The sequence below is a fragment of the Sapajus apella genome, unplaced genomic scaffold, assembly GCF_009761245.1.
Source record: "Sapajus apella isolate SASKATOON/1434 unplaced genomic scaffold, GSC_monkey_1.0 scaffold34, whole genome shotgun sequence".
Lineage (NCBI taxonomy): Eukaryota > Metazoa > Chordata > Mammalia > Primates > Cebidae > Sapajus > Sapajus apella.
Window position 1 is genome coordinate 14479018 of NW_022436974.1, and position 21655 is coordinate 14500672.

At 40.7% G+C, this 21655-nt stretch overlaps 1 protein-coding gene and 1 non-coding gene across 2 annotated transcripts in view; one reads left to right on the forward strand and one right to left on the reverse strand.

Moving 5' to 3' along the window:
- TMEM135 (transmembrane protein 135) overlaps positions 1 to 21655 on the reverse strand; it is a 341452-nt gene that overhangs the window by 299779 nt on the left and 20018 nt on the right. The gene's annotated exons all lie outside the window — the stretch shown is intronic.
- Positions 13788 to 13894, forward strand: LOC116563346. The gene has a single exon (XR_004274348.1). It is a non-coding gene; the product is annotated as a U6 spliceosomal RNA (small nuclear RNA).

Genomic DNA, 21655 nt, shown 5'->3' on the forward strand with positions numbered 1-21655 from the left:
ACAAATTGGTATTTCTTGCATGTTCTCTGCTCACTGAGATATCTCTGCTTCCTCTGATCAGTTTGTTCTTTCTCCTTCTTAATCTTGATGTCTGTCGGGTGATCACTAGCTGACTGTTTGGATTTTAGGTATCTGGCATGAGCTTCCTCTGCAGCTGCTCAGACTTGTTTTTCCCAACAGGTCTCTCCCCTAAAAGAAAGGGTGGCTGTGGCTGCATGTACATGGATGGAGCTTGATCAAAAGATGTCACTTTAGAGAGCATGGGCATAGGGTAGACAAGCAGGCTGAAGACCCTTTGCCTTCCCTACCTCATTACTAGAAGTAGGGTTTTTCTTTGGCATGGGAAGACTTAAGTAAATTTTTTTTCCTAAGCAAAGAGGACATATTTTTTATTTCTCCTGGGTATATTTTGGAAGTGTCTATTTGTCTTTCTCAGCCCTCTATCCCCATACATTATCCCTCCCAAAGAGGAAGTTTAGATTATTTGGAGGGGTAGTCTCTTGAGGTTTTAACCCAGGGCCCAGGGCTGCTGCTGCTGGCTACTCAGTGGTGGTGGTAATGGGGGATCCAGGACACAATGGGCTTTGCTATTTTGGATGCAGGTCTGCAATTAATTATCCTGACACTTGTCTCAGGACCCTCTCCTGCTTTTGACTTGTAGTAACCCTGACTCTCAGCTATGGAACAGCAGTTCTCTAAGTTCTCTAAGTATAATACCTGAACTAGAAGTATCAGCAGCACCCTGGAGCTTGTTAAAAAGGCAAATTATTCAAACATATTAAGGCTGATAAACATTTGATTTTTTCTAGATTTTTGACTATTACAAGTAAAGTTTCTGTGAGTATTCTTACATAGATGTGTTTATGAACATTATCTTTTCATTTCGTAAATTCCTAAAAGCAGAATTGCAGGACAAACTCAATCTAATCCAATTGCAAAATTCTACATAATTATAATCCACTGATGATACAGTGTTATGAATTTATTACTTTTATGGTTGCCAGATAAAATACAGCATGCCCAAAATAATGCATTTGGGACATGATTATACTAAAACAATTATTGTTCATCTGAAATTCAAATTTAGCTGAGTATGTCCGGTATTGTTTTATTTTTATTTTTGCTAAGTCAGCAAATCTTTTTTAAAACTTTTAATTTTAAAATTTTAAAATCTTTTTAAAATAATCATTTATGTAAACTCAAGGGCTTTGGGAGGTGGAAAAAGCAAGATTGATTTGCATGATCATTCCATCATCTTGATCCAAGAAAGAAATTTGGCAAAAAGCCGACAAGCCATCTCAATTAGCATCATAATTTATCGATCAGTCCACTCATTCCCCCGCAAAATACCCTGCCCAAGCCAGTAAAAAATCACCATCAGAAAGTCCTCCTTCCTAACACTAAATCAATGTCTTATGTCAACAAAATGTCATATAAGTTGGCTAACAGCCAGAATTTGAGGTCAGAAATTACTTTAGATAAGTAATTTTATTGTCTGTATTCAATGTCTGTATTTTGAACATTTTAAATAATCACATATCTATTGTATAAGACTCGGGTTTCTATTTTTAATTCAAGATTAAAATATTTATAATATATCACAGGGAATTTATATTATGTTTAGCTCTTGGAGATAAAATTCCTCACATAACATGTGAAGTTATTGCTTGATTTTTATATAATATACTTTTTATTTAAATTTTCAGAACATCATTAAACAGAAAAATAGAACTTTGTCCAAAAAGATGTAATGGGAAGAAAATAATTTAGATGTAACCATTATATCCTTGGGTTAGAAAAATAAATATCCAGGCATTATATTAGTTTTCTAGGAAGCCTATACCCATCTTGTTAACCTATTATAAGTTTTTTTTTTTCTTTTTTTTTTTTTGAAATGGAATCTCACTCTGTCCCCCAGGCTGGAGTGCAGTGGCGTGATCTCGGCTCACTGCAACCTCTGCCTCTCAGGTTCAAGTGATTCTCTTGCCTCAGCCTCCCAAGTAGCTGGGACTACAGGCACGTGCCACCACACCCAGCAAATTTTTTATTTTTTTAGTAGAGACAGGGTTTCACCATGTTGGCCAGGCTGGTCTCAAACTCCTGACTTCAGGTGATCCACCTGCTTTGGCCTCCCAAAGTGCTGGATTACAGGTGTGAGCCACCATGCCTGACCTCCTATCATAAATTTTTACTAGATAAACCATCCAGCAAAGTTAGTTCTCTTTTAGCAGTTATGGACATTATGATGAGATTATTGTACATTCTGTCTATGAGTATTTTGGACTTCCGCTTCTTTATCCTGTAATTTTTAAAATGTAGACTCCTTGTACTCTTTGTACTGCTTTGGTACAATGTCTTGTGGTGAGGTGGTGGAAGGGCACCACCCCAGCCCTGAGGTTTCTGGCAGAACGCTATTCTGGTGGGGCTGTGGTTGCTATTGAGTTATTGCTGAGGAATCATGTCCAGAGCTTATCCTCAGTTTGGATTTTGCCTGTGCATTAAATTTTATTAGTGGTTTTATTCCCTTCGCAGTTCCCATTTGAATTAAAAAAAAAAAAAAAAAAAAAAAAAACCTCTTGTGAAACAGGATTTCCAGAGGTGGCAGGAAAAGTTCTAGATCAAATGAAGCCCAGATTGCTCTGCGTACATTGGATTCACTCCTGTTTTATTCAATCATTTCTCAGAGGTGAGAGGAATTTTGCCTCTAGATGGTTTTTCATATCTGGTAGAAATATTAATGATGATAATAATAATAATTAGCATTTACCAAGCACCAGCTTAAGTATTAGTTCAAGCATATAACTTAAGCAAGAATGTATTTCTTGCTTATAAGAGTCATTATCATAATCGGTAGAATTTATGAAGCCCCATATATAAGCTAGGTCATTTACATAAGATTATTTTCATCTTTACAACGCTTTAGAGAAGTATTTAGAGACCAGGAAATCGAAGCACTGACAAGTTAGAAAACATGTCCAAGATTATAGGCTAGGCACAGTGGCTCAGACCTGTAATCCCAGCACTTACGGAAGCTGAGGCGGGCAGATCACTTGAGGTCAGGAGTTCGAAACCAGCCTGCCCAACACGGTGAAACCCCATCTCTACTAAAAATACAAAAATTAGCTGGACGTGGTTGCACATGTCTATAATCCCAGCTACTTGGGAGGGTGAGGCAGGAGAATCACTTGAACCTAGGAGGAGGAGGTTGCAGTGAGCTGAGATCCTGTCACTACACTCCAGCCTAAGCAACAGAGAGAGACTCTGTCTAAAAAAAAACAACAAAAAAAGATTATATAGGTAGTAAATCATAGAATTGGGATTTAAGCCCAGATTCCCAAGCCCTTTTCATGTAACACAATTGACTCAGTTTGCATACTTAAAAACACTTGGCCACTTATCATTTTATTTTACTTTGACAAGATGCTATTAACTCCATTTAAAAGGTAAGGAAAATTAGACCCAAAGAGGTTAAATGGCTTGCCCAGCCTCACACATTAAAGGAGCATTTCCCTGAAATGTCTACTTTCTGGCTGTTAATGCAATACCTTCTCAGCTATTCATGTACCCTATGACTGAATGAAGTCATATTAAGAGGACATAGTGTTATAGAACACCGGGTTCTTGTCACATGACCAGGAAAATTTAGGCACGCAGATACAATCGTAGGGTGACTAGGGCAGGGTTTATTGGGTAAAATGAAGTGGAAAAAGCCAAAAGAGAATCTCTGAGCAAAGTGAGATGGAGTCCTGCTAACAGATCTCCTGCCTCACAGATTGATTTCCAGGCCACCATACCGGAACTGAAGAGGCCAGGCTCCGCCCCACCGCAAATGGTATGAACTTTCCCTACCTCCATCCAATTCCCCCAGTGTGCAGGTGGGTATTATTCAGAGAGAATCTATCGGCAAAGGGTACACTTCATCCAGGACCAGCAGTCCAGTTTTTCAGCCTTCAGGCTTTTTTAGGCTTGGGTTTTATCAAGGACCCTTGGCTGTTTCCTGTCTCTATCTGTAGTTTTAAATCCTTGCACTCAAAGCAAACCTTAAGAGAGCCCTCATCCTTGAATTCTTAGTTCCCACATATTCATTGTTTGTACTTAGTTGTGGTGAGGAAAGAGGCAGTTGTTAGATTTCCATGAATCCAGAAATCCTCAGTGAGTGCCAGCAAACCCTGATCTTCAAAGATAGACGGTCTTCCACAGTTTTACCTTCCAAACCACACTTCCAATAAAAATGATCCTCCACAGCAGTTCCAAAGTAAGCTCCAGGCCTGGATCCCAGTTGCTGGGTTCTAGGAGAGGGTGTCACCCATAACACATGGGAAATGTGGCCAGTCGTTTAGGTTCGCCATCCCCATCAAGTTGCCTTTGATGGAAAGCCAGCTTGGCTTCTCTGGGTACCACTTGACTTCCTGCTCACCTCATGGGGCTCTCCTCCTTTTAACTTTCCTCTTTCACTAGTTCCCTGCACAAATGCTTCTCCTTGCCAAGAAGACATATTGACACAAATGATCAGATAAATATACTACTAATTTTTCTTGGCAAATCAACTCCATGTCACCTCAGGTCTCAATACACTTTCTTCCAACTACTTGACAGCCCTATCCACTTACAATCACAGAGTATTTAAAACCCAGATGCAGGTTGAGCCCAGATTCTAATTTGAAATCTCTGTTGGCTCACACTTGGGATACGTTCTGTCTTCCATCTCCAGCTGGCCTGCCGTGGTGCCCTTTCCTCTGGAACGAAGACTTCCCCACATTCATCTCCACATTCCTCACACTTAGACTAGTGGAATTTATAGCTCGCTAACTCAGCCTTGCCCCAGAGAGCAAGCAAAAGGGAATTGAGTTCAGGGCCTGCCTACTGGCCAGGGAATAGAATAGGCAAAGCTCCAACTTTTGACCTTTGTGCCCAATTTTTCCTTCCTTGCCCTCCATCCCCACTTTAAAGACTTGCCTTTTAAAGGTCTCTGCTTAACTTTCTCAGCAGCCAGCACTTATTATTGCCTAGTTAAGTAACCCTAAAGTAAGTTTGTGAAATCAGATTTTTTTCCCTGCTTCAAGCTACCCCCCAGAAGTCCAGTAGAGACAAATTTTTGAAACATGAACTAACTGTTTTAGACCCCTATCGCAGCATTAGGTAAAGCAATCCTATAAAATTTACCATGAAACTGGGTGAACTTCTACTCCATTGTATTAAAAGGTAGGGTAGATGCCCATAAGAGTTCATATGACTTCTAAAAGTTCCAGGAAACAACTTAAAGAGAGGATATAATCAAGTCAGTGCCCCCTCAGTCTTTTCCTGTTTTACTAAAAGAAAGAGACACCAGGACTCACTTACTCATTCATTCTACAAACATTAATGAGCTCCTACTCTAGGCCAAGTATAAGTTACGTGCTAATGGTATACCAGGTAAATACAAAATAACATAATTCCCTGCCTTCAAAAAGCTTCAAGAAGCATTCAAGCTTCATGTTCCATATCCATTTCCAGTGGCTAGACCTGTCCTGTCCAACTACTGAAGGCTGGAAAAAATACTGTCCCTCTCCTCCTGTTTCATCTCCCATCCCACATGGTAGTGCACAGAAATAGAGAGAGATCCGGGGCAAATTCCCGTTCCCTCCTAGTGTTCATCATTTTGTAACCTCTAGTCATCTTGGTTTCTTTGTCTATAAAATAGTAAGTAATATTTAATGTCTACTTAGCAAGGCTTCTGAGATAAATTTGGGCTGGTGCAATGGCTCACGCCTGTATTCCCATCACTTTGGGAGGCCGAGGCAGGCAGATAAGTTGAGGTCAGGAGTTCAAGACCAGCCTGGTCAATATGGTGAAACCATATCTCCACCAAAAACACAAAAATTAACTGGGTTTGGTGGCGGGTGCCTGTAACCCCAGCTACTTGGGAGGCTGAGGCGGGAGAATCGCTTGAGCTGGGAGGCGAAAGTTATAGTGAGCTGAAGCCATGTCACTGCACTCCAGCCTGGGCAATAAAGTGAGACTGTCTCAATACATATATATATATATAAAATGATAATTATTATTATTATTTAGGTAAAGTACCTGGCACACAACAATTGATAAACAATAAGAGCTATTGTAATAAATGGAATGAGATACAGGAGTTGTCCAAAAAGTAGCAGCTATTAATATGGTAGTTGTCTCCAATCCACAACTCAAAGGGCTGATGTGTCAAGGTGGGGGTTAATGGATGTGAAGGATTATTTTCCCTGGCTGCTTTCTCATCCTCTATTGTGCAAGCCCTGTTTGTGCAAGCCTTTCTGTTCTATCCTAAGGAGTTCAGGGTGTGTCTGCTCCTGAGGCTGGCCAAGTTCTACCTGCTGAAGTTTCCTGTGCAGCTAGGGGTCAAGCAGTTGGCAAAGTCAAGCCAGCCAGCTGCTGTGATGTGATACTTCTGAAGGAAATCCTGGATGGGTCCTGCAAGGGAGCTGCAAGCTGCAGCCCGGATTAACCCAGGCTGTTCATCAGTGTGCCTCAGCTGCTCATCCACTCTCTGCCGGGCAGCTGGGCAAGAACTCCAGGACCGCCACTCCCCACTGCCCAGAAGAGGGAACAGTGGGGATTCCTGATCAGTACATGTCCTCTTTCCCAGAAAAGGGATTAAGTGTGCCCTGACAGTATACTCTGCCATCATTCTTTCTTAGGGAGTGAGGTGAGTGAGAAAAGGGCCCTGAACAGTCCACTCCCCCAATCCCTTCAGCTGCCTCATTCTGCCATCAAATACTGTACCTCAGCAAGCAATCTACTGGCATCGAATGTGTCTGTGTTCTCGGTAAAGTGAGGATAATAATGCCAACCTCAGAGTGCTGTTGTACGAAGTCAATGAGAGCTCACATGTGAAAGCACCTATCAAATTGCCTGGCACATGGTAACTACACAATACAGGCTAGTGTTCTCTGTTTCAAAATAATTACATACAGTGGTATTATGTTGTGTAAGAAAAACAAGCCCTTAAATATCTATCAGAGCTCCACTATAGGTGACCAAAACCTGACTCAAACTACCTTAGAAAAAATAAAAAGTAATCATTGGCTCATGGAACTAATAGGCATGGCTAGATCTAGAGGCTCAGACAAAGTTTTCAGGACTTGGTGTCTCTGTCTTTACTTCTTAGCTGGCTCTGCTTAGCTCTGATTCTTTTTGCTGTCGGCTTCATTCCTCCTGCCATACACAGCAACTCTACCTGTGGGAACGAAGATGGCCACGGTAATCTCGATCCAAAAGAAAAAGGCACACACTCTCTTCCAGCATCCATGTCTTAAATCCCATGGCAGGACTTTGGCCCTTTGTGGGTCACACACCCATACCCAGACCAGGAGTCAACAAAGTGTGACTCACCAGCCAAATCCAGCCTGACTCCTGTTTTGGGGCAGTATGTGAACTAAAAATAGTTTTGTGTTTTTTTTTTTTTTTTTTCCATAAAGATGGGGTTTCACCATGTTGGCCAGGCTGGTCTTGCACTCCTGACCTCATGATACACCCGCCTCAGCCTCCCAAAGTGCTGGGATTATAGGTATGCACCACCGTACCCGGCCAGTTTTGTCATTTTTAAATGATTGGGGAAAAATATAAAAGAAGGGTAATATTTTAAAACACCTGAAAATTATATGAAATTCAAATGTCAAGGTCCATAAATTTCAGTTTTATTGGAACACAATCACACCCATTTGTTTCTGTATTGTCTATGGTTGGTTTTCCCCTGTCACAGCAAGTTGAGCAGTGGTGAAAGAGGCCGCATGGCCCACAAAGCCTAAAATATTTGCTATCTTCTCTACAGAAAAATGTTGCTGACCTTGCCCTAGACCAATTATGGTAAACACGAAGATACGAAAGACACTCTGATGGTCAGATCTGAGTCATGTGGCCAGCCCTATCACTGGGAGACAGGTAGGGTGAGAAGAAAGAGGCTTTATAGTTCCTGAGCATTTACCATGCATGAGGCACTGCTATAAGCACTTCATTCCTATCAGCTTATTTAATCTTCACAGGAATCCAAGTGGTAGACTTTTGACACTCTCATTTGATAAATGAAGAAACTAAGGTACAGAAAGGTTAAGGAATCTTTCAAACGTTATATAGCCAATAAGTGGTAGAGATTAGGTTTTTTTTTTTAGATGGAGTTTTGCTAGAGTACAATGGCACGATCTTGCTCATTGCAACCTCTGCCTCCTGGGGTTCAGGCAATTCTCACACCTCAGTCTACCAAGTAGCTGAGATTATAGGCATTTACCACCACACCCAGCTAATTCTTGTATTTTTAGTAGAGACAGGGTTTCACCATGTTGGCCAGGCTGGTCTTGAACTCCTGGCCTCAAGTGATCCACCCACCTAACCCTCCCAAAGTGCTGGGATTACCTGCATGAGCCATCACACCTGGCCAGAGCTGAGATTTGAACCATATTATCTGCTCCAGAGTTTACTCTTGAGCCTTATAAAATCTGTTCTAGCAAAACAAAGCAGAACAGGGGTGGGAGGAGGAATGGGTTCCCTGAATAAAGAGTGGTTCTGGGAAAAAGAAACAATAGATATCTGCTCAGCACAGTGACTCACGCCTGTAATCCCGGCACTTCGGGAGCCCAAGGCTGGCGGATCACCTGAGGTCAGGAGTTCAAGACCAGCTTGGCCAACATGGTAAAACCCCATCTCTATTGAAAATACAAAATAAAAAATTAGCCAAGTGTGGTGGTGGGCACCTGACTCAGGAGGCTGAGTCAGGAGAATCTCTGCATGAGCCACCTCTGGAACCCAGGAAGCAGAGGTTGCAGTGAGCCAAGATTGCGCCATTGCACTCCAGCCTGGGTGACAAGAGTGAAACTCTGTCTTGAAAAAAAAAAAAAAAAAAAAAAAAAAGAGGGAGAGAGAGAGAAACAACAGATACCCATCAGTGTCAGATCAATAGAGGTCTGAAATTTGTTTACTTAGCTTCTTAGAACCTTAGGTTTTTAAAAATCAGTATGAAGTAGATAAGGTGTACTCTTTAGGGTGGTCAAGAAGAGAGTTAACATTCATTGAGCACTTACTCTGGGCTAATACTAAGTACTTTATGGATGTTGTCTTACTGAGGAAACCAAAGCTTAGAAAAGTTGCATAGATTTCTCAGAGTTACATGGTAAGGTAGCACTCAGGCCTTGAAGAGAAGCCAGGTCTATCTGACTCAAGTGGCTAGGCATGTAACCCCTACACAGTACTGCCTCCCACCTGAGAGAATGAAGGGAAACAAGATATCAAATGGATCTAGAAGAAAACTTGATCTATTGTAGACACTCAAAGTTAGTTTCCTTTCTTCCCCTTTCCTGACTTTTCTGTTCACATGATGAAGGTTTATGAGCAAGAAAGTTAATGTATCCTTGAATAGTCCTGTTGCCTCTATCTTGGTAGCTAATCTTTAAAAGAATAAAATCACTCTTTAATCAGCCCTGCTATCAAAAAGGCAGAGCAAAAATAGCAATGGTTCAGAGAAGGGCAGTGAAAATAATTTGTGGTATGCAGGGCAGAAGAGCATGCCATGTAAAGAGAAATTCCAAACCTTAGGATCATTTCATTTGGAAAGGAAAGCTGCTAAAGGCATGATGTTTACTGCATAATAAGCTGACGACAGGTATAGGAAAGGCTAATCAAAACCTGGCATTGATTTTCCCCCCCAAAATGCAAGAACCAGACTGTCGAACGCATTGTATAATAGCCCTGTCACCTTCCACTCTGGAACACTATCAAAGTGAGCTCTACCCTCCCTTCCTACTGACTGTGCCAAACCACACCTCCAGTCCCAATGAGTACACAAGACACTTCACTCCACACGTACTATTCAGGATCTGGAGACATCTTGCTGGAAGATGTGCTGGGGCCATACAGTCCAGCTCCTTATGTTGTAGAGGAAACTAAAGGCCAGTGAGGTGAAATGAGTTGTCCAATTTATATGGCGAGCCCATAACAACACAACTAGATTTAGCCTTGGCATTGGGGGTCAGATGAACTGGGTTAAGGTCCTTGCTAGCTAAAGGACCTTTCTGAAATTCAATATACCCACTTTTAATATGGTTGGAGGGCCAAATAATGATTACAAAAATACTTGGTAAACATTAAGTGTATTGCAGCCCAGTTTCCAGTTCAGTACTTTTTCCTCTAAGTCATTCTGCTCCTTGCAATAGTCTGATGTAGAAAAAGAGCACAATGCTGGATTGCTGGGAAAAAAATTGGAAGATGTAGCACCCCCCCCCCCATTTACTTCCCTTCACCAACAATAAAGTACAAACTTCAAAAGAAACAAACTTGGAAATGGTGAATGCTGGACTCAAAAACCTTTCCCGGAGTGGAACCCTGTGGTCAGATATTGGCCAGGGCAATCCTTGAACAACTTGGTTGCCATCCAAGTCTGTTTTCAGTGGGGAATAAAGTTCATGTTTTGGAGGCAGTATCCTTGACTTTTTTATCCTGTTATTCAAATATTTCCTAATAATCTTCGGCATTTATACACTCAAGAGACCTTGAAGGAAAAGGATGCAGGGCTCCAGTCTTTTTTCCTTCCTTTTGCTAATGAATAGATGTTTTCTTTCTGAATCGACTGCCCCTATCACCCTATTTTTTTTCATGCTCACATAACCCTACAAGGAAGAGGTCAAATCGCAAATGGGAAATTGTAAGTTACCAAGTTCGGGTTTAGATTTAATATTATGAGTTCCTTTTCAACATGAAAAAACTAAGTAGAGAGGGACTGAAATTTTAGCACACATATACATACTATGTAGTTGGAATAACTGTGGGTGTTTCTGGTGCCACCTATTGGTTATACTGTAAGACCAAACTACATTGTTGGTCATGAAAATGCATATAAAATGGAGCATATGCTGTAACATCCAAAGGTACGTGTTTCAGCAGGCTGGCTGAATGTTGAAATAGGGTGAAGTTACCTGAATATTATCTTTACTTACAGCAACTTGGAATCGTAGGACTATTTTGCTATGTGATTTTCACTTTGGTTTACTCACCAATTAAATACATAGAAAGGAATATATAATGAGGCATACTCTCTGTGAACTCTGAGATTAGTTAACCCATACTCATATTCAAATGACTCTTATGTCTTATGATGAGAAGTGTTATTGGTGTCCTGTCCAGATCCCCTTTACCAGCCAGTGTACCCAGGCAGTTACCCCCAGCTGCTGGAAGAGTTGGCTGATACAACTCACAGCTACCACTTTCTCTGGAGAATTGCCCTTGGCCATGAGGAAGAGACCTTGAGCTAATGGGAGCCACCTTGACCAGAAGGCTACATACACATGCAGACACAGACCTGATCTCTGCAGCCAGTGACCCATGACTAACTGTCGTGGGGAGTACAAAAGGTCAGCCCTGCCACCCTCAACCTTAAAGTGGGTTTAACTCTGTGGTACAATTTGTGATTCGGTGCTCCTCATGAGATCAGGCTGAAGCAAGACGTCAGTAGAAGCCAAATTCTTGCTTAACCCCTTTCTCTGTCCTGCTCTGCTTCTCTCACTCCCCTTCTTAAAAACACTCAATAAATCACTTGAGCACAAATCCCAACCTCAGGGTTGGTTTCTAAGGAACATGACCTAAGACAAGAACTATCACATGCAAAAATGTATCTTTGCAATGATGAGAGCGATTTTCAATAATGAAAGCAGCCTATACCTTTGGGTTTTGTGAATGTGGTTTTCCCAACATGCTCGGGAGGTAAACACTAAATAAAGCAACTCTTCTCCATAGACAGCAAGGCCCAGACTGAAGGACAGTAGCAGTGATACAGCACTGTGGGGTGATGACATAAAATACAACCTTGAATGGCACTCTGCCTGAGTTTTCTGAGACATGCATGTAGTTTCAAAATAGTACATCTGTGCTGGCATTAGACGTAGTGCTCCCAGAGGCAACGAAAAATAACCTGGAATTGGAAGGACCCGAGGCTTTTCACATTTCTGCATCTGCTGGAGGAGCCAGGGCTTCTGGCCAGTGCCAGAGGAGAACCTTGGAGAAAGAGAAAAGCTCTGCCAGAATACAACTTCGGAAATCTCATAAGAATTGTGGGTCAGTTTAATTGGGTTTTGGTTGTAGATGTTCCAGCTGGTTCCCCACAAGCAGCAGTGACAAATAAGAAGCTGGGAGCTTTGGGTCTCATCAGATCTAGGTTGAATCCTGCTTCTCTAACTTACTAACTCAGTTTCCCCATCTACAAAATGGGGATCATAATATTTAACTCCAAAATTTGGGGAGGGGGTTTAGAAATAATATAAATTCAGTACGTGATGTCTATACAAGTTCGGTTACAAAGGGCAGCTACCACTAGAGCTACTGCACTCACTGACCAGTCTAGCCTCTCTCACCAATACAGGTAATATTTTGACTAATTTATTTGGAACTCAGGAATAAAAATAATCTGTTTGTCTAGGGCTCTATTGGGTACCCCAAAGAGCTCATTTTGTTTATTTTATTAATCTTCAAATGCTCCGTCCTCAGTGAAAACCAGTAGAAGGGTTTCATAAGAACATCCTGTACAGTTGTACAGATTGTACAGTGCACAAGAATACCCTGATTTGGGCAAGTGGGACTAAAATCTAGCCTTACTTCCCTTTCCAAGCCATGAACCCCACAGGATGGTATCTACCTAGATAATGGCTTTACTAATTCTCACAGAAAATGGGCTAGAAGCAACCCTTTATTTAGGGTTCAGATTCCTGTTGTGAGCAGAGGAGACCATGAGAAACTCCTAAAGAAAACATTTAAGCATCATGGTCTCTAGACTCAATTTCTACTTACATTCTCTACTCTCTCAGGCAGACCCTAACAAAGATATTTTAGGTCATGGTAATTAGCTGTCAGGGGCCTTCTCAAAATAAGTTGCCTACCTCAGATGTTTCCTGTATTAGTAATACCCAAAGTAAAGTCTGAAAAATTACTAACACCATCACCTGGGATACATGAATGAAAATGCAATTTCCTGTACCGTGCACCTGACCTTCTAGATTCTAGAACCTCTAGAGGTTAAACTAGGGAACAACTGTCTGAAATAATCATTTTTTCACAGGCTTGCTGAGCAGAAAAAAAGCTCCTTGGTTAAGGATTCTCTTCATTCACAAAGTCTACATGGGAGTCTTGGTAAAGAGTTGAAAGCTCCTTAGAAAGGCTCTTCTGGGGAGAAGCCAAAAGATACACAGCGATAGGCTTCCTTTCTCATGATAACCTGCCCCCACTCCACCTTTCTCCCCCTTATATATACACAAACCTGTCACTTACAGGGATCCTTTTTTCCCTGTCTCTTTCCTATTTCTGGCCTATAGTGTATAGAAGGACATACACTCCAGAAGGCAGAAGGAGCTAGGTAATGGATAACTATCCTTGAAATTCTAGATTACCTTTCAGAATCATATATAGCATTTTCTGTTGCTTTCCCAGAGCCCTGAGGTAGACCAAGCCCTTCCAAGCATCCTAAGTCTGTCCTTAGTGGCAGTCCTAACAGTCATGGAGTTTCTATACAATGGTTCAATTATAGGCCACCTGGTTATTAAGTTAAACTGGTACCTTTAACATAGCATAGGCCTTAAATAATAGCATAATAGCAGTTAACATGTAAGCACATTCTTGTCAACATAAGGTTTGCCAATCAAAGAACCAAACTAACTGTTCTATAACAACAGCTCTACTATGAGGTATACATCTACAGTTGTGTCAAGCTAACTTTGCCCAGCTCCTAGGTCATTACTTCCAAGTGAGCAGCAATGTTATTGAGGATCAAACCCATTAAAAGATGTAGTCTAGTGCTTGCCTTGGCAGCACATACACTAAAACTGGAATGATACAGAGAAGATTAGCATGGCCCCTGTGCAAGGATGACACACAAATTCGTGAAGTGTTTCATATTTTTAGAAAAACAAACACCGCATGTTCTCACTCATAAGTGGGAGTTGAACAATAAGAACACATGGACACAGGGAGGCGAACATCACACACTGGGGCCTGTCGGGGGGTAGGGAACTAGGGGAAGGATAGCATTAGGACAAATACCTAATGTAGATTATGGGTTGATGGGTGCAGCAAACCACCATGGCATATGTATATCTATGTAACAACTCTGCACGTTCTGCACATGTATCTTAGAACTTAAAGTATAATAATAATAATAATAAAAAGATGTAGTCTAAGAAACATTCAACACCTGTACTAGAAATAGAGACAAACTTATTTCTACTTTTAAGAAACTCACAGTCTAGTAGAAAAATGTCTATGGAATCTCTCTGTGACAAACAGAAGACTATATCACTCAAGGGATTATTATCATAAAGAAGTATGCCTTGAGCTATCATTTAAATGCTGGGAAGAGAACTAATATTTATTGGCCACCATTAAATTTTCACAACAGTCCTTAGTTGGATTTCTATTGTGATGCCTTCAGATGCAAGAAATAGGAAACCAAGTAAAAGTAGCTATGACGAGAATAAAAAAGTATTTCTTTTAACCTTGTGTCCTGACAGAATTTTTTAGGTTGATTAATTCACTAACTCAACCACATCTGCAAGGACCATGTTCTTTCCATTTTCCTGTTCTCTCATTGTGTTAGTCAGGGTTCTCCAGAGAAACAGAACAAATAGTGTATGTGTGTGTGTTTATTATGAAGAAATGGCTCACATGATTATGGAATCTGCTTAGTCCCAAGCTCTTCAGGGTAAGCTGGAAAGCTGAAAACCCAGGAGAGCTGATGGCATAGTTATAGTCTGAGTCTGAAGGCCTAAGAACCAGGAGAGCCAATAGTGTAGTTCTAGTCTGCAGGCCAGCAGCATGAAACCCAAAAAGAGCTGACATTTAAGTTCCAGTCCAAAGGTAGGAAAGAAACTGATGACCCAGCTTGAAGGCAATCAGGGAGGAGAAATTCTCTTTTATTCTGAGGAGGGTCATCCATTTTGTTCTATGCATGCCTTTAACTGATTAAGTCATCAGGGAAGGCAATCTGCCTTACTCAGTCTATCTCTTGATTTAAATGTTAAACTCATCCAAATACACTCTCACAGAAACGCCCAAAATAATGTTCAACCAAATATCTGGGTACTATTTGTCCCAGTCAAGTTGACATAAAATTTACCATTATAGTCATCTTTATCATTTGGCCTATACCTCTTCTGGTAGCAAGAAAGCAGCCACAGTTCCAGCCATCACTTCTTCACACAACATCCAAAAGCTGGAGTAAATGGAGGAGATTGGTCTTTTTGCCACACCCTTTCTAAAACTTGGGGAAAATATCCCAAAAGGTGAGCCCTCTAAATTCGCCACCCCCATATCTATTTCAATCTCATTGGCTAGAATTATGTCATATACCCATTCTTACACCAGTCCCTCACAAATTTTTATTATCCTCTATTTTAGATATATGAACAGTGAGGCTCATGAACACTGAGTTGACCCATACCACATAACTAATACAATGCTAAGTTAGAATTACTAACATCTCTCTGGCCCTAATTTGCTAGTAGTAGATATTGATAGATCTGATTTGGCCCCATATTGACAGATAGATCTGATTGGCCCCCTTGGGCCAATGCCTTGATCCCTACAAATTTTCTTTTCTGATAAATAGTCACAACAATAGTTCTTATCTTTTAGAGTATCATATTAGCTTAGCACATGTAAAGCACCTGAGCTATTATTTGCTGCCCCACCATAGGATAAAGAATGACACAATGTATAATTCTAAAGAGTGCAATTCACCAAAAAGGTAAAACAAATTATGTCCCTAGAGCTTTACCACAGTATCACCTTGATTAAAAGTTGTAAGATAACTTTAAAATGAGAGTGAAAAATTATTTAACTTAAATGCTTTAACACAGGCAAGTTTGAACTCAATGCCACAAGAAACATGTGAAATAAAGCTAACAGAGGCCCACTCTAGTGCCAGGCTGGCTCCTATAGCCCCAGGTGCAAGGCTGATAACCACAAATTCATGCTCCAAGCCATCTTCCACAGCCCAAACTCTAGCAGACTCAGGATTCAGGCCTGCCCTGCAGACCGAGGTACCAGGCTCACCCATATAGACCTGAGCTACAGGTTTACCCAAGTAGACCTTCAGGCCACCCTGCAGACTCAGGTACCAAGCTGCCCACTGTGGACTCAGACACCAGGCCACGCATTCACAGACCCAGAAACCAGGTCAGCTACTTGAGGACTCCAACAGCAAGCCCATCCATAAATCTCACCAATTAGTCCACCCAGTATCACTGGATAGGCTGACTAGTGAAGGTCTTTCTCTGCTGAAGCTAGTTTGCAAAGGTGGGAAAAAGTATTACTTCTTCAAATGCATAGACACCAACATAAGAACACCAGGATTACCACCAAATGAACAAAATAAAGCACAAGTAATCAACTCTAAAGAAATGGATATCTATGAACTGCCTAACAAACAATTAAAAATAATTGTTTTAAAGAATTTCATTGAGCCATAAGAGACAACAGATAAACAATTAAACAAACAAAAATCACAGAAACAATACACGAACAAAATGAGAAGTTCAACAAATAGAAATTACTTTTTAAAATTCTGGAATTGAAGAATACAATGACTAAACTGAAAAATTCCACTGAGATCTTCAACAGCAGACTCAGTCAATCAGAAGAATCAGTGATCTCAAAGACAGGTCATTTGAAATTATCCAGCAAGAAAACAACAACAACAACAAAATAACCAAAAAGAGGGAAGAAAGCCTATAGGATTTATGGGACAACATCAAGTGAACCAATACTAACATTATAGGATATTCAGAAGGGAGAGAGAAAGAGAAAGGGGCAAAAAGCTTATTTAAAAAAAGAAATAACAGAAAACTCTTAAAATCTGGAGAAGGAAATAAACATTCGGATACATAAAGCTCCCCAGAAAACCCAAATAGATCTTCACCAAGACATTATAATCAAATTCTCAAACCTCAATAACAAAGAATTTTTTTTTGAGACAGCGTCTTGCTCAGGAACCAGGTCAGCTACTTAAGGACTACTGCCCAGGCTGGAGTGCAGTGGCATGATCCTGGCTCACTGCAACCTCTGCCTCCTGCAATTCTTAACTCTCAGCTTCCTGAGTAGCTGGGACCACAGGTGCCCACCACCACACCTGGCTAATTTCTGTAAAGACTTTTTAAAGTAGCAAATCTATTTAATAAATGGTCCTGGGAAAGCTGGATATCCACATGCAGAAAATGAAATTAGACCGTATCTTAAACTACATACAAAAACGAACTCAAAATGAATTGTAGACTTAAATGTGATTGAGCATGGTGGCTCATGCCTGTAATCTCAGTACGCTGGAAGACCAGGAAGGAGGACTGTTTGAAGCCTGGAGTTCAAGACCAGCCTAGGCAGCATCATGAGACTCTCCCTCCCCACCCCATCTGTACCAAAAAAAAAAAAAAAGAACCCCACAAAATAACAAAGAAACAAAAACAAAAAGTCTTAAATGTAAGACTTGAACTACTATAGAAGAAAAGATAGAGAAAATATTCTTGACATTGGTCTGGGCAATATATTTTTTTCTTGTTTTTTTTTTGTTGTTGTTTTTATTTATTTATTTATTTTTTTGAGACCGTGTGTTGCTCTATCGTCTAGGCTGCAGTGCAATGGCACGATCTAGACTCACTGCAATCTCTCCCTCCTGGGTTCAAGCAATTCTCCTGCCTCAGCGTCCCGAGTAGCTGGGATTACAGGTGCCTGCCACCATACCTGGCTAATTTTTGCATTTTTAGTAGAGATAGGGTTTTGCCATATTAGCCAGGCTGGTTTTGAACTCCTGACCTCACATTATCTACTTGCCTACTTGCTCCTCAACATGCTGGGATTACAGGCATGAGCCACTGTGCCCAGCAGAATTTTTTTAAATGACCCTAAAAGAACAGACAACAAAAGCAAAAATAAACTAATGGGATGGCATTGAACTAAAAAGTTTCTGCACAGCAAAGGAAACAATAAACAAAATGAAAAGATAACTTATATAATGGGATAAAAATATTTGTATACAATGTATCTGATAAGGGGTTAAATCCAAAATACACAAGAAACTCAACTCAATAGCAAGAAAACAACCCGATTTTTAAAATGGGCAACAGTGCTAAATGGACATTTCTCAAAAGACATAAAAATGGCCAACAGGTATACGAAAAGGTGCTCAACATTATTAATCATCAGACAAATGCAAATCAAAACCACAACGAGATATTACCTCACATCTGTTAGAATCTATCATCAAGAAGACAAAATATAACAAGTGTTGGTAAGGATGTGGAGAAAAGGGAATCCTGGTCCACTGTTAGTGGGAATGTATACTGGTAAAGCTATTATGCAAAATAATAACCAAAAGAAAGGAAATCAGTATATCCTCAAAAAATTAAAAATAGAACTATAATATGCTCCAACAATCCCACGTCTGGCTATATATCCAAAGGAAAAGGAATCAGTATCTCAGATATCTCTACCCCTATGTTCACTGCAGCACTATTCACAATAGCCAACATATAGAATCAAACTACCATCAGTGATAGGTAAAAGGATAAAGAAAATTTCACACACACACATACACACAGAGGAATATTATTCAGCCTTATAAAAAAGGAAAATCTTTTCATTTTTAACAACATGTATGAATCTGGAGGACATTATGCTAAGTGAAATAAGCCAGACACAGATGGACAATTACTGCATAATCTCACCTATGCATGGCAACTAAAAAACTCAAACTCATAGAAACAGAGAGTAGACTGGTGGTTGCCAGGGACTGAGGGATTGGGGAAATGGGAGGATGTTGGGCAAAGGATACAAAATTTCAGATATGCAGAATGCGTAAGTTTTGGAGACCTAATGTATAGCATGATGATTACAGTTTATAATAATGTACTGTACATTTGAAATTTGCTAAGAGATTTGATCTTCAGTGTTCTCACCACACACATACAGAAAAGGTACTATGTGAAATGTGACGGAAATGTAAATTAGGTTTACTGTGGTAATCATTTCATGGTATATATATGTATCAAAATATGATACTTATGCCATAAATATATATAATTTTTGTTTGTCAAAAACACCTCAATAAAGCTGGAGGGAAAAGACATCTAACAGTATTTTCCAAGCCCAGTGGTAAGGACCTTCATATATTTATCTCTTCAATTTTCATGAAATCCCTAGGATGATAAAGAAATTTTGTTTTTGCTTTTGTTTTTCCTGGAGAGGGTTACTGTGGTGGGGAATTCCCCTAAGGAAGAAACAGAATTTCTTCATTTCCTTGCTGGAAATTATTATCAATTGGTCAACATCCTTTCCTGGGGGCTCCCTATATCCCTTGTGTTCTGAGTGCCAAGGCTTCAGTGAAATGTATTACTAGTAAGTTCTGAACTGGAAAGTCAGAAAGCCTGGGTTCTAGTCATGCTCTGCATCTAACTAGCAATATCAGCATGGACAGTTAATTAACATTTCCCTTTCTCTTGGTATCTACATTTATGTGCAAGATAAGGTGATGAGGTAGACCTTTTGGTCTCTAAGTTATCTTCCACTTTTGACATTCTCTGAGTCACACAGCCTCTACCACTCTGGTCTCATGTGGATGCTATAATTCAGACCTCATTAGCTTGTCCCTCAATGAAGGCTTAAACTGTGTCACAGGGGCAGAAATGAGAAAGTCATTCAATACAATGTCTTCCTAAACACAAATGTTTTGACAAGGAGGAAGGAGAAATGGGATGGCAGAGGTAGAGGAGTGACTGGCCACTCTGAAGGACAGGCAGGCAGGGAATGTCTATTCATTCTTAGTGAGTGAATGACAACGTGCGGCAGGAGTATAGAGAACAGGAAAGGGCTGCTATTTACCTGGTTTCCACAGAAATCCTAGTTTCTGGAGAAGGTAAGGGGAGGAAAGACAGAATGATATGGTGAGGAGGGTGCTGGTAACAGGGTAAGGAACCTCTAGTTTTAACCCTATATTATATAAGTCATTTCCACTGACTGGGTCTCAACTGCTTTATCCGTTAAGTGGTGTTCAGTAGCAGATGATCTGGAAGATTCCTTCTAGGTCTCTGATAGTCTAATGGATACTATCAGCTGCTACTGTTTCTTTACATTGGCTTGACATTTGTTTTTCTTTCTTTCTCTCTCTGTCTATCTCCCTCTCTCTCTCTCTCTTTCTCTCTTTCTTTCTTCTTCTTTTCTTTTTGACAGAATCTTACTCTGTTGCCCAGGCTGGAGTGCAGTGGTGTGATTTCAGCTCACTGCAATCTCCACCTACCAGATTCAAGCAATTCTCCTGCCTCAGCCTCCTGAGTAGAAGGGATTACAGGCATGTGCCACCATGCCTGTAATTTTTGTATTTTTAGTAGAGACAGGGTTTCACCATGTTGGCCAGCATGGTCTCAATCTCCTGACCTTGTGATCTGTGCACCTAAGCCTCCCAAAGTGCTGAGATTACAGGTGTGAGCCACTGCGCCCAGTTGTAGACCCTATCTTCATGAAGTTTATGTTCTACTTAGGAGAGAGAAAAAATTAACAAGTAGATAAATACTCAAGACAGTGATATACATTATTATATACTTCAGAAAAAATAAAATGGGGTTAAGGAGTGAGTAACTGAAGGAAAGGATGAGACACAAATGTTCCGGGAAGACCTCTCAGAGGAAATGACATCTGTCAGGAAGGAGTAGACATGGGAAGATCTACGAGAGGCATTCTAGGCAGAGGAGAGCAAAGACCCTATGACAAGAACTAGCTCAGCATGTTTTAGAAAGAGGAAACGTCAAGGTGGCTGGAGGTGAGCAAGACAGAGAGTACGACTGAAGAGGAGAGGTGGGGTCAGATCTCAGAGGTCTTTGTGCTCTGACAAATTTTATTCCCTCAGCAACGGGAAACCACTGATGGGTTTTAAGCAAGAAAGAAATATGATCTATGGTGCTGGTTTTAAAAGATCCCCTTTGCTGTGTAGAGAAGAGATTGTCAGTGAGCAATGGCAGAAGCAGGGAGACCAGTAATGACATTTATCCAAGTGATGGTGAAAGACAGCCGGACCATTTGTGGTAGTGGAAATGAAGAAAAGTAACTCAAATTTAGGATCTATACTGGAGGACATGTGGATTAAGTAAAATAATCTATGTTAAATTTAGCACAGTTGGATACTTGGTGCAGTACCTGATAGAGGGGCTCAATTAAATGACTATTATGATCCGATATAGCAGGCCAGTCACAATTCCATAGGTCAGAGAAATCTGGCAAATACTTAGGTCATAGACCTAATGTGTAGGTTAGCAAACTGGTTCAACCACTCATTTATGTGCCACTTGTGTAAATCACATTTGGGACCTCAGTTTCCCTATTCATTAAATGAGGAGTAAACGAGATGCACTCTAAGGTAGCTGCCACGGCTAGCTTTTTATGAATCATTTTTATGGTATATATTTATTAGGCTCCCATCAGAAAAGCAGTCACAGCTGGGCATGGTGGCTCATGCCTGTAATCCCAACATTTTGGGAGGCTGAGGAAGGTGGATCACCTGAGGTCAGAAGTTCGAGACCAACGTGGCCAACATGATGAAGCCTCATCTCTACTAAAATACACAAATGAATTGAGCGTGGTGGTGTGTGCCTGTAATCCCAGCTACTTGGGAGGCTAAGGCAGG